This window comes from Acomys russatus, chromosome 32, assembly GCF_903995435.1.
Source record: "Acomys russatus chromosome 32, mAcoRus1.1, whole genome shotgun sequence".
Taxonomy (NCBI): domain Eukaryota; kingdom Metazoa; phylum Chordata; class Mammalia; order Rodentia; family Muridae; genus Acomys; species Acomys russatus.
In genome coordinates this window covers 6292615-6303303 of record NC_067168.1, presented here as the reverse complement: position 1 = coordinate 6303303, position 10689 = coordinate 6292615, and positions in this window count along the sequence as shown.

Below are 10689 nucleotides of genomic sequence, written 5' to 3'. Positions count from 1 at the left end.
TGGGACACTTAGGGCCCATTTCGCACCAGCCACCGTTGTCACTCGAGACATTAGAGTAACAGCCTGGGACTTGCCCGTCCTAACAAGTCACTTAGCCGCTTGGCCTCTTGCTCTCAACAGGCCAATGAAAGAGAGCAGTGAGCAGTGAAAGCCAGCAAAAGGAGATTTATTGAGTGTGGCCACACTGGGGAGAGGACCAAAGAGGGACCACCCTGGCCCCAGTCTAGCATCAGGCTCCTAACATAAGGCTTAGTGTAAACATGAAGCAGAAGGGCTGTGTGTCTAACCAGGTCCTACCAAGATGCGGGCCATCATTATCATCCCTGCTCCAGTGCCTCCTGTAAGGTGACAAGATGTCAGAAGGGGCTGAAATCCTTTTCCAGGGGACACGCCTCCCTTCTGTTTGGTCACAGGGCCTGAGCCTTTTCTTTCTCCCAGCCTGGGACTCGGGGAAATTCCAATTTCTTGGACTCTGTCATCTCAATAGGTAACCAAAAGGAGGGACCCATGTGTCCTTTTGTTCTTGCAGGTCACCTGTTGAGACAGATGTATCAACTGGAAACACACGAGACTAACAATATCCAGGACAATCCTTGACTCAAGAGATCAGAGCTTGGGTATGACATCTAATCTTTCAGAAAAGCAATTCTTAGCTACATTCTATGCAGATCCGCAGCGTCCTTGGTTGTCGACAGCCGCAACTTGCTTGGTTATGCACTCACGCACAGACCAGCTCTTCCCACAAAGTGCCCACTTCTCTTCCTTGGGATCAGTTCATCAATAAGTTGACTATAGCTGTGATGGGTGATCTTAACTGACAATTTGATGAGATTTAGAGTCACCATGGAAACCGATCTCTGGAGAACGGAAGTAGAGGAAATGAAGTAACAGCAGGATACAGGAGCGGGTAGATGACAGGTTTGCTTTTGTTCATGTTAAGTTGAAGGGAATCATGGGTGGATATTCAGTAGACTGTTGAAGAAGTGAACCTGGGACTAGAGGCCCGAGGCTGTCCGTGAACAGCTTCTTACACTGCGGACTGCTTTCCCAGCTGAAGCCTCTTATCTTAACTGACTGTAGGACTGCGGAAAGCTTGGCATCAGTAAAAGGTTTCTGAATGTCCAACGACCAAAGGTTAATTCAAAGGCAAATGTGTAATTAATGTGTGTCTGGCAGTGCTCGCCCGTATCGGATTATATAACCTCACTACAGCCTTGGCTCTGAGCACAGAACATAGACACTTTGCATGGCACATGCTGTCACATTACGGAACACGAGTAAATGCTGCCTGAAACACTTTGACTCCAATTTGAAACTATTATATTTTGTAAAGTGCAGTGGGTTTTTTTTTTTTTTTTGTCTTTTACTGTACAAAATAAATTTGTCTATGCTTACAGAGATATAATGGTTTATTCATAGAAAACAAAGACAATATTTTCCTTTCGTTATTCTTTCGCATGTATCAAGGAGGATGTCTTTGGATTACATTGCATAATAATATTTGAGTTTGAAAGTTACTGTTTGACAATTAGTTTTTTCTTTAAAAAAAAAAAAAAAAGAGTCCATGAATTTGAGGGAGAGCAGGGAGTGGAATGTGGGAAGGTTTGGAGGAAGGTGGGGAAAGGAAGAAATGCTTTAGTTAAATTATAATCTCAAAATGTTTAAAAGAGGGGAAGTGATTAACAGGAAAAATAGATGGTGTTTGAATTGCTGACTTGGATTTCATTAAAAATATTCCATGAGTTTTGGCTTGAAAGCAGTACGGAATTTCCAATAATGTCTGAAGCACTCCTAGGACACAGTCTTCCATTTTGTACTGTGTACATAGGCAATGCAGCACTATCAGCATTTATGATTATAAAAGCAAAATATCAGTCATCTCTGAGAAATGCTGAAGATGCTGTGTGTCTGAGAGTTTCAAATATTCAGTGAAGATTTAATTCTTTATGTAAAAACAAATAAGTGAGTTTGAGTCCATCTTTAACAAATGTTCAAATTCGTATTCATACCAAAGAATTATTTTAAAATAAATTTCAAGCCAGGCTAGGGGGGTGTTGATGGCCTTTAATCCTAGCACGAGGCAGAGATAGGCTATCTTTTTTTTGAGACAGGGTTTCTCTGTGTAGCCATGTCAGTCCTGGACTTGCTTTCTAGACCAGGGTGTCCTTGAACTCACAGAGATCTGCCCGCCTCTGCCTTCCGAGTGCTGGGATTAAAGCTATATGCCTGGCAAGGCTGATATCTATGAGATCCAGGCCAGCCTACTCTGCATAGCATGTTCCAGGATAGCCAGGGCTACCCAGAGAAACCCTGCCTCAAAAAAGAAAAAATGTTTTCCTCCTAACCCTTTTGGACTTTCAAATTCCCACCAGAACATCCTCTTAAGCCCTGTTTATAGCATTCTTAATTCTTCCACATTCCTTCTCTGAATGAGTTCCTAAGTCCTAAGAACCAGTTAGTCAAGTTTCTCTCAGACATAATCCTGCCCTTGGTATCGGTTTTCTATATTAGTTACTTTTCTCACCACTAGGACACAATAGCTGGTAGAAAGCAATTTAAGGAAGGAGAGGCTTATTGTGAGTTAGTGTTTGAGAGCATATAGTCCACCATGGTGGGAAAAGCATGGTGACAGACGTACAAAGATGGCTGGTCACATTGCAGCTACAGTCAGCAGGCAGAGACCAAAGAGCAAGTGGTATCAGGACAGAAAACCTTAACATACACCACTAGTAATGCCAATTCCAGAAGGTTCTGCAGCCTTCCTAGACAGTTCCATTATCTGGGGACTAAGAATTCATGCGTATGTGTATATGAGGGACATTTCATACCCAAACACCATTTCCATCTGATTTTCCTTTCCTTTCAGGATTCCTATTAGACTTATAGGCCACAAAGGCTACATTCATTAACAACATTTTTCTTTTGTTCTTCATGTTGGGAAGAGTCTCGGTCTATTTGAGCAGCTATGATGCCTTAGACAATAACTTATAAACAATATAACTTTTGTTTTTCACAGTTCTGTAGGCTGGAAGCCCAAGATTTAATTGCAAGCGTATTTGGTATCTGCTGAGAGCTTTCTTTTTGATGGATGGCACCTTCTGTGTGTGCTCACGGTGTGGAAGGAGACAGGATTCTCTCAGTCCTTGCAGGCAAAGGCAAAGGTCTTAGTCATATAGACAGACTCCGTGACCAAATTATATCAATAAAACCTACCATTTAATACTCCCATTCTGGGGATGAGATTTCAACACATGAATGGACTATTGACTTTTCTTATGCAACTTCTCTAGGCCAGCTAATGCATATTTGGTCTCAGATAACAACATAGTTTTTAGTTGCAGAATTTCCACTTGGCTGCTGCTTTCTGCTTTCTATTGTGAGCTGAAATTTGTCCCTGGCTTACTGTATTATGTTAAGTTCTGAAATGATTTTAGAGTAGCTATGGGGGAGCTTCTATCTCTATGGCAAATACCTGAGGTAACAAATGTAAGGAGGGGAGATTTGTGTTGGCTCATAGTTTTGGAGATTTCATTCCGTGAAGCCTCTTCGCTTTGGGGGCTTGAATCAACATTGAGAATTATAGTAGGAACACATAGCAGAACTGGCCCGCTTACCTCATGGTGCCTGAGAGCAGAGAGAATATGGGTGTTGGGTCCCAATACCGTCTCAAAGGCATGCTTCTAGTAATGCAGTTTTCTCCTCTAGACTTCATCTCTCAAAGGCTGAAAGACTTCTCACAGCAACAGGCTAGTGACCAAGTCTTTAGGTTTACACTTCCACATTGCTGTTCATCACCAAAAGATGTTGGGACAGGAACTCAAGCAGGGAAGGAACCTGAAAGCAGGAGGTAATACAGAGGCTGTGGAGGGGTGCTGCTTACTAGCTTGCTTTCCATGGCGTGCTCAGTCTGCTTTCTTATAGAACCCAGGAGCACCAGCCTAGAGATGGTACCACCCACAATGGGCCGAGGCCTCCTCCCACCGAGAAAATGCCTTACAGCTGGATCTCATGAAGGCATTTTCTCAGCTGAGGGTCCTTCCTCTCTGATGACTAACTTATGTCAAGTTGACACACAAAACCAGCCAGGACAGGGTCACCTGGGGAAGAAGGCTTTCTTAACACACACACACCTATGCTCATTCATGCATCTGGTTGCTTTCGTGTTGCTCAATGAGAAAGCTTGGTGGTTGTGAAAGTGATCATATGACGGGCAGCCTTCAAATATTTACTATCTAAAGAAATACACTGTATTTTGGAAGCCTGTAACTTGTTAGTTCCCAGGGTTCTAGCTCCAGAGGAATTTGCCTTAGCATAAGTCTTGCCTGGAATCTCACTGAAAACCTAGTCAGAAGAAACCCCGGACTTTGGAGTTTTGAGTTAGTACTGAGCTGAGTTAAAGTTTTGGCGGCTATTGAGATGGGGTGCACATATTTGCATTTAGGAAGGCCACTAATTTCGGGGACAAAATTTAAATACTACGGTTTGGTACGATCTCTTTCAATTCATGTGTTGGGAAACTTGAGCTCCAAGGCAACGGTGACATGGCTGTGAGGGTTCTGCCCGCTTCAACACAGCGGTGCCATTACGGTGGGAGGAGCTTGTCTAGGCAGTGGGCTCCAGAGGAAAATGAGCCCAGGGGCTCTCTTCTCTCCTTCTTTCCCACCCTCCCTGTCATGCTCTCTCGTTCTTCCGCTTTCTGCTATGGGATGACTAAGCAGAAAGGCTTTCCTCATTAGCTAGATGCAGGGAAACTCGACTTTAGGATTTCCCAGGTACCAGAACTGTGAAAACATTTCTATTTTTAAATCCATCCATCCATCCACCCATCCATCCAGCCATCCACCCATTCATCCACCCATCCATCCACCCCTCCACTCATCCATCCATCCATCATGCAGTTCTTGGCATTCTGTTATAGTAGCACAGAATAGACGAAGATACCGAGTAAGCCAGCATATCGACTGGTGCTTTTTTTTTTTTAAATAGTATTACCAAGTTGCTCAAACCAGAAAAGTGTATCAATTTTTGCTAGTGTCTCAGCCCCTCCTCATGGAATTCAATACAATGCATTGACTAAAATACTGTGCTGCAGAATCAGAACAGTGTGGGGCTCTTGCTTAAAGGAGGATTTTTTTTTTTTTTTCAGAAACAAGAATAATTAGGTTATATGTCATTCTTTTTATGCCTATGGGTGGATGTCTTGGAGACCCTCTCACAGATACTGTCATTGTGTGCTGCCTGGAACCTTCAGAGCAGATGTGGGAAGAGGAGACATCAGGGAATAGACACGCCAAGCTATGACTTTAGCGATTTCCACCATATAGACTTCATTTGGTCTTCAAATACCTCACTTGCTTTCTCCGCAGGCCTGCCCCATCTTGAAATGTGTATTAGCATTCAACTGTCTACTTTCCATAGGGGAATTCTGCTTCAGATCAATAAATTAGCATTTAGCCCAACTTTGGGATAACAGGCAGCATAAGAGCAAAGTTTCAGATGTTTTGTTGTTTGGTTGGTTTGGTTTTTCGAGACAGAGTTTCTCTGTGTAACCTTGGCTGTCCTGGACAAGCTTTGTAGAATAGGCTGGCCTCGAACTCACAGCAATCCACCTGCCCCTGCCTCCTGAGTGCTGGGAGTGAAGGTGTGCACCACCACGCCTGGCTGCTTGTTTGTTTTGAGACAGAGTCTTGCTGTGTAGCCCAGGCTGGCCTCAGAGCCATAATACTTATTCTCCTGTCAAGTTCTGCAATTTCTGTCACATATATTATGCATGCCTGGCTCACCTAGCTTTGATGTTGCATTTATTCCTGTGGTTTGGATTGATTTGTGCTGTTGGATCCATTCTGGTCATTGGTGATTGAGGCCTAGTAGGTAGATCCTTTGTAAAAGTTATCTTTTTTTTTTTTTTTTTTTTTTGAGATTATAAGATAGTAACATCATTTCTTCCTTCCTGTTTCTTTCTATAAAACTTCCCATATACCTCTTCTTGCTCTCTTTCAAATTCACAGGCTCCCTCTTTTTTTATTAATTGTTGTTGCATACATCCATACACATATATGTAGAAGCATATAGATAGATATTCCTAAATATATAAGCACAACCTGCTCAGTGTATATGATGTTACCTGTTTGTATTTCTTTAGGCTGGCCATCTGGTTATTGGATAACCAATTGGTGTGCTCCTCCCTAGGGAAGGCTATTTCTCCTGGTAGGTGGGCTTTAATGACAAATTTATTTCTGGAAAGGGGACTCAAGTATAATTAAGGGCATTTGGATAAAAGTCAAGTTTATCAGCCTGAACAAAGATGGCTGAGGTTAGAGGCAGATTGCCATTTGTTTTAGGATCAGGCCTAGACATGGCATGTCACAAAGCAGGTGAGACATGAAGGCACTTGGGGGGTTTACCTCCATGTGACTGTTGCTATCCATCTTATTTGATACTGGGAGGCTGGATTGAAGTAGCTGAGTGTGACCAGACTGGGCTGGGCTCAGAGCATGTGTCTGTGTTGGTCAACTGGTAGGCGGCACAGTTCTAAACACTTTATAGCAGTGTCTCCACTTCCCACAGCTCTACTAAGTCAAGCAGTGTTGTTTTGTTGTACAATGCAGATAACTAAAGACTAACTAAGTTAGATGACATACTTGGGTTGATAAGTGACAGAAAGCGCTTAATCTTGTATCTGAAGTTCCTCTCCTAAGAGGCAGTTGATAAATATCATGACCAAAAGGGGAATTCACCACGAATATCATCCACTTCACGTCAAGGAATTTCCAGACCATTTAATTCAAAATAACTGAAGTCTCTGAGTGTGTATGTTGCAGATCCTAATCCAAAAGGAAGAGAGGAAGTCTGGGTTGACACATGTTTCTTGGCTGATTTCTACAGCAGAGCAGTGTCCAGGGCTAAGTAGTTCAAAGGTCAGCTATCAACTTTATTGCATCTTTGAGATTTTTCAATTAAATTTTTCTTTCTGTGTCACATTTATCCCTCTCATATGTGGTTACAAAAAACAACCAACCAAGCAAACAAACATACCAAAAAACCCAAACCAAACCAAAACAAAAAACACAAAAAACCTTTCTGGGTGACTTCCCCTAGAGACAGGGTCACACTGAGTCATAGTTTAATATATCACCAGTTCCCAGAATCTTGCAGCCTTATGGGGATTAATGTTAGTTTTTCTAGAGTAAGTAGGATTAAAAAGTTAAAATATTTCTGGGCATGGTCATCATGTTTGTCTATAATCCCAGCAAGGTAGGGATTGAAAATCTGAAGCCAGCTTGGGCTATAGAGTAGAATCCTGTCTCAAAAACCATGAATAAATGGTTTTTAACTGCAATTTAAAGTGGCAATGCTAAATAAGCATTTGGACATGAATTCTCCTTTTCAGTATTGTTGCAATTCAGACCCAAGGAGGAAGACCGGGAGAGGACTGAAGAGAATAAAATAAAGTGAGGGAAAAGGAAGATTAAATGTCTTTTGTTTTCAAGCTGGTGAAAAAAATAGGTTAATTTGCTTAAAATACGTATATACAAAGGTGCTTCATTCAATAAGCCTGCCTGTGCCACAGAAAAATTGATTAATGTGGTCATTCCATTCACTTCGGCCTAGACCTTTTCAGCAAGTTAATAATTCTCAGCCTCTATTGCATTCTATTCTTTTATTTTATTTATTTATTTTTTGGTGTGTGTCTGTTATGTGCATGTGACTGTGGATGCATGTGTGTGAAGTGCCTATGTGCATGTGTGTGCAGGTGTGCATGCCTGTGACAGTGCATCCCAAAGTGGGGATATAGGGCATGCTCCCTTACCCCCTCCACCTTCCTGTGAGGCAGGGCCTCTCACCACAGCGGGGACTTCAGTGTCAGCTAAGGTGGCAGCCAGCAAGCCCTGTCTTGGTGCTGTGGTAGTAGTTGTACCCAGGGCTATTTCCTCGCAGCAAGGTGTTTTTAACTGTTTATTCATTTCTCCAGCCTTCAGTTAGCTTTTAACTGACATATAACATACACTGTAGACTCTTTCTTGGTATTTCGAACCCTTCTCTGTTTTGTGTCATTGTAAAATGTGGTTTTCCTATTGTGCTAATGATATTAGAACTCACCCACCCCGTCCCACTCCACCACCACCCCTGACCAATTTTGGGGACCTCTTATCTACCATTCCACTGTGCTCTTTCCTTTTCCTCTGTAGCCTGTGGTGACCTCTGTTTTTTTTTTTTTTTTTTTTTTAAATTTATTCATATTACATCTCAACTGTTATCCCATCCCCTGTATCCTCCCATTCCTCCCTCCCTCCCGCATCTCCCCTACTCCCTTTCTCTCTGACTGTGACTGAGAGAGACCTCCTGACCTCTGTTATCTACCCCATACTCGGGTGCTGTCAACTTCAGTTCTCATCAATGAGTAAGAACACAGAGGGCTTGCTTCTGTCCTTGGCTTATCGCGGTGACATTTCCTCCGGCAACTTCCCTGCTCTGCTGAGAACTGTCTGCAGCAGGAAGGGATTCTTCCTCTATCCCATGAGTGACAACACTCATCTTCCTGGGCCTTTTAGTAGGCGCTGAGGGGACGGATAGATGAGTGGACCATTCCGGGCTGGACTGTCTGGTTTGGAGAACAAAGCCTGATGGCACCTCTCTTGTTAGCTGTGTCCTCTGCCTACATTTTAACCCCCTACCGTTTTTTCCTCTTGGTGTGGGGCAGAGGCCGCCTGCATTCTCCCTAGATCAGATAGCTGTTTCAAGGACTAACGCTGGGCATTGCTTTTATGTTCTTTGTATTTTCTCTACTATGTGTTATCTATGCTCTTTCTTTTATAGTTTTAATTGCTTATCACTTTAGAGTTTAGGAGATGAGGTGGCTGCTTATAGATTGGGTAAATGAAATGAGATGATTTGTTAATATAACCCAGCCCCCACAGCCCTGGTGAAGATGTATCCAAATGTAAATATTTCAGCATAAGTTCAGGTTAATGTTCTCAGAGACAGCTGTGAAGCAATAGTGCATACAGGGATTGCAGACAGAGCCCCCTCCGCCCCGCTTCCTTGCTCTCCGTTGGGCCTACTCTGAGGTGCATGTTTTGCATTTCCCTGGCAGGATTACATATTAGGATTGCTTGAACGTGTCACCATTTATCATTTTACACGAGTGATTTCACTCTAGAAGCAGCATTTAGTTTAGTTTTGTTTTTTGACTTTTGGTGTGCAGTTGTGTCTTTTCCCATGGTTGACAGAGGAACCCATTTCCTCTCTCTAGTTTGGATCCTGTCTCCTGGCCTTGACTGTTGGAACCAGAGCAAATGTTTTCTCGACAGTGTAAATCTGTGGGCACAGTGTTGACAAGTAAGGGCAGCGTCTAGACCTAGTGCTGACTGTAGAGCAGATCCTATCTTCTGTTTGACAAAATTCAACCAAAACCTGCTTCCCAGTGTCTACTGTGTTGAAAACAGAGACAGCTTGTATTACATCACCCGCTACTGTCTGCTTCACAAGCAAGCAGCGGCACTGCCATTTAAAGGTGAATTAAGAATAAAACGCCATTTCCACAAGGCTAGCCTTCTGGTCTCCAGAAAAAAGGGCAGGGGAGTGCATAAGGCATGGTGCAGACGTAGCTGATATGGAAAAAAAAAATCAAGCCTCTTAGGCTCTCAGGAGCACGAGGAGCAGTGTGCTATGAAGGCATAGAACTGTGCCTTGTTCTTTCAAAGGCTAATTGACTCTTTTTCATTTCTTTCCTGGATTTTTGAGACCAGATTTGATGATACAGCTCAGGCTAGCATGAACGAGGTGGTCCATCCAGGCTTGGCTCACCATCGTGGCTCCTCCCCATCAGTCTCTTGTGTCCTGGGCTTTCAAGAATGCAATCGCCATGTCTAGAGCACCCCCTTTTTTTCTCATAACAGATGCTTACTGAGCAGGTACCACATGCAGATGCTATTGTTGATGGTGGGAACACAGTGAGTGACACACAGATACAGCTTCCTTCCAAAGCTTGAAGGGCAGCAAGGAAGATCTGAAATAGAATCACCAAGTAACTGCACAGGACACCAGAAAGTAATAAGTAGGACTGAGAAGAGGGAGAGCCAGAGCAAAAAGGTCAGTGGAGTGAGGCTAGGTGCACACACATCATGTTAAATGACTACTTAGAGCGATTATATAGGTTGCTTCCCTTGAGGAGAGATTTGGAAAGGGGCTTGGGGATGTAGAGGATCCATCCAGGTAGCTTTCTGAAGAAAGAACATTACAGAAATAGCCAGGAGTGGTCAGGAGCTAGTAAGGATGCCAGCTGCAGAAGGGGAGTGACTGGGGCCACGGAGAGTGAGGGGGGGATGCCAAAAGTCAAACGTAGCTCTGTGTGCTCCCTCTTAGTCCTCTCCTGCCGCGACACACCCTTTGTCGACTTCTAAAACCCTTCTGGATTTTGCAGTCCTATTGTTGTGAGCATTTGAAAAAAACACATCAGTCTGTGTTAGTTACTCATCTTGCTGCTGTGAGGAAGTACGACTTAAGACAGGGCTAATCTGGGCTCACCGCTGAAGGATAGGCTCCATTATTGGGGAAGGCATGGCTGCAAAAGCTCCTGGCCACTGCCCACACCTCATTCACAGCAGGAAGCTGTGCTCAGCTCTCTCTCTCTCTCCTTCCCTGTGGAGTACTTAGGATAGGTCTTTCCACCTCAGTTCGTCTGTCCCC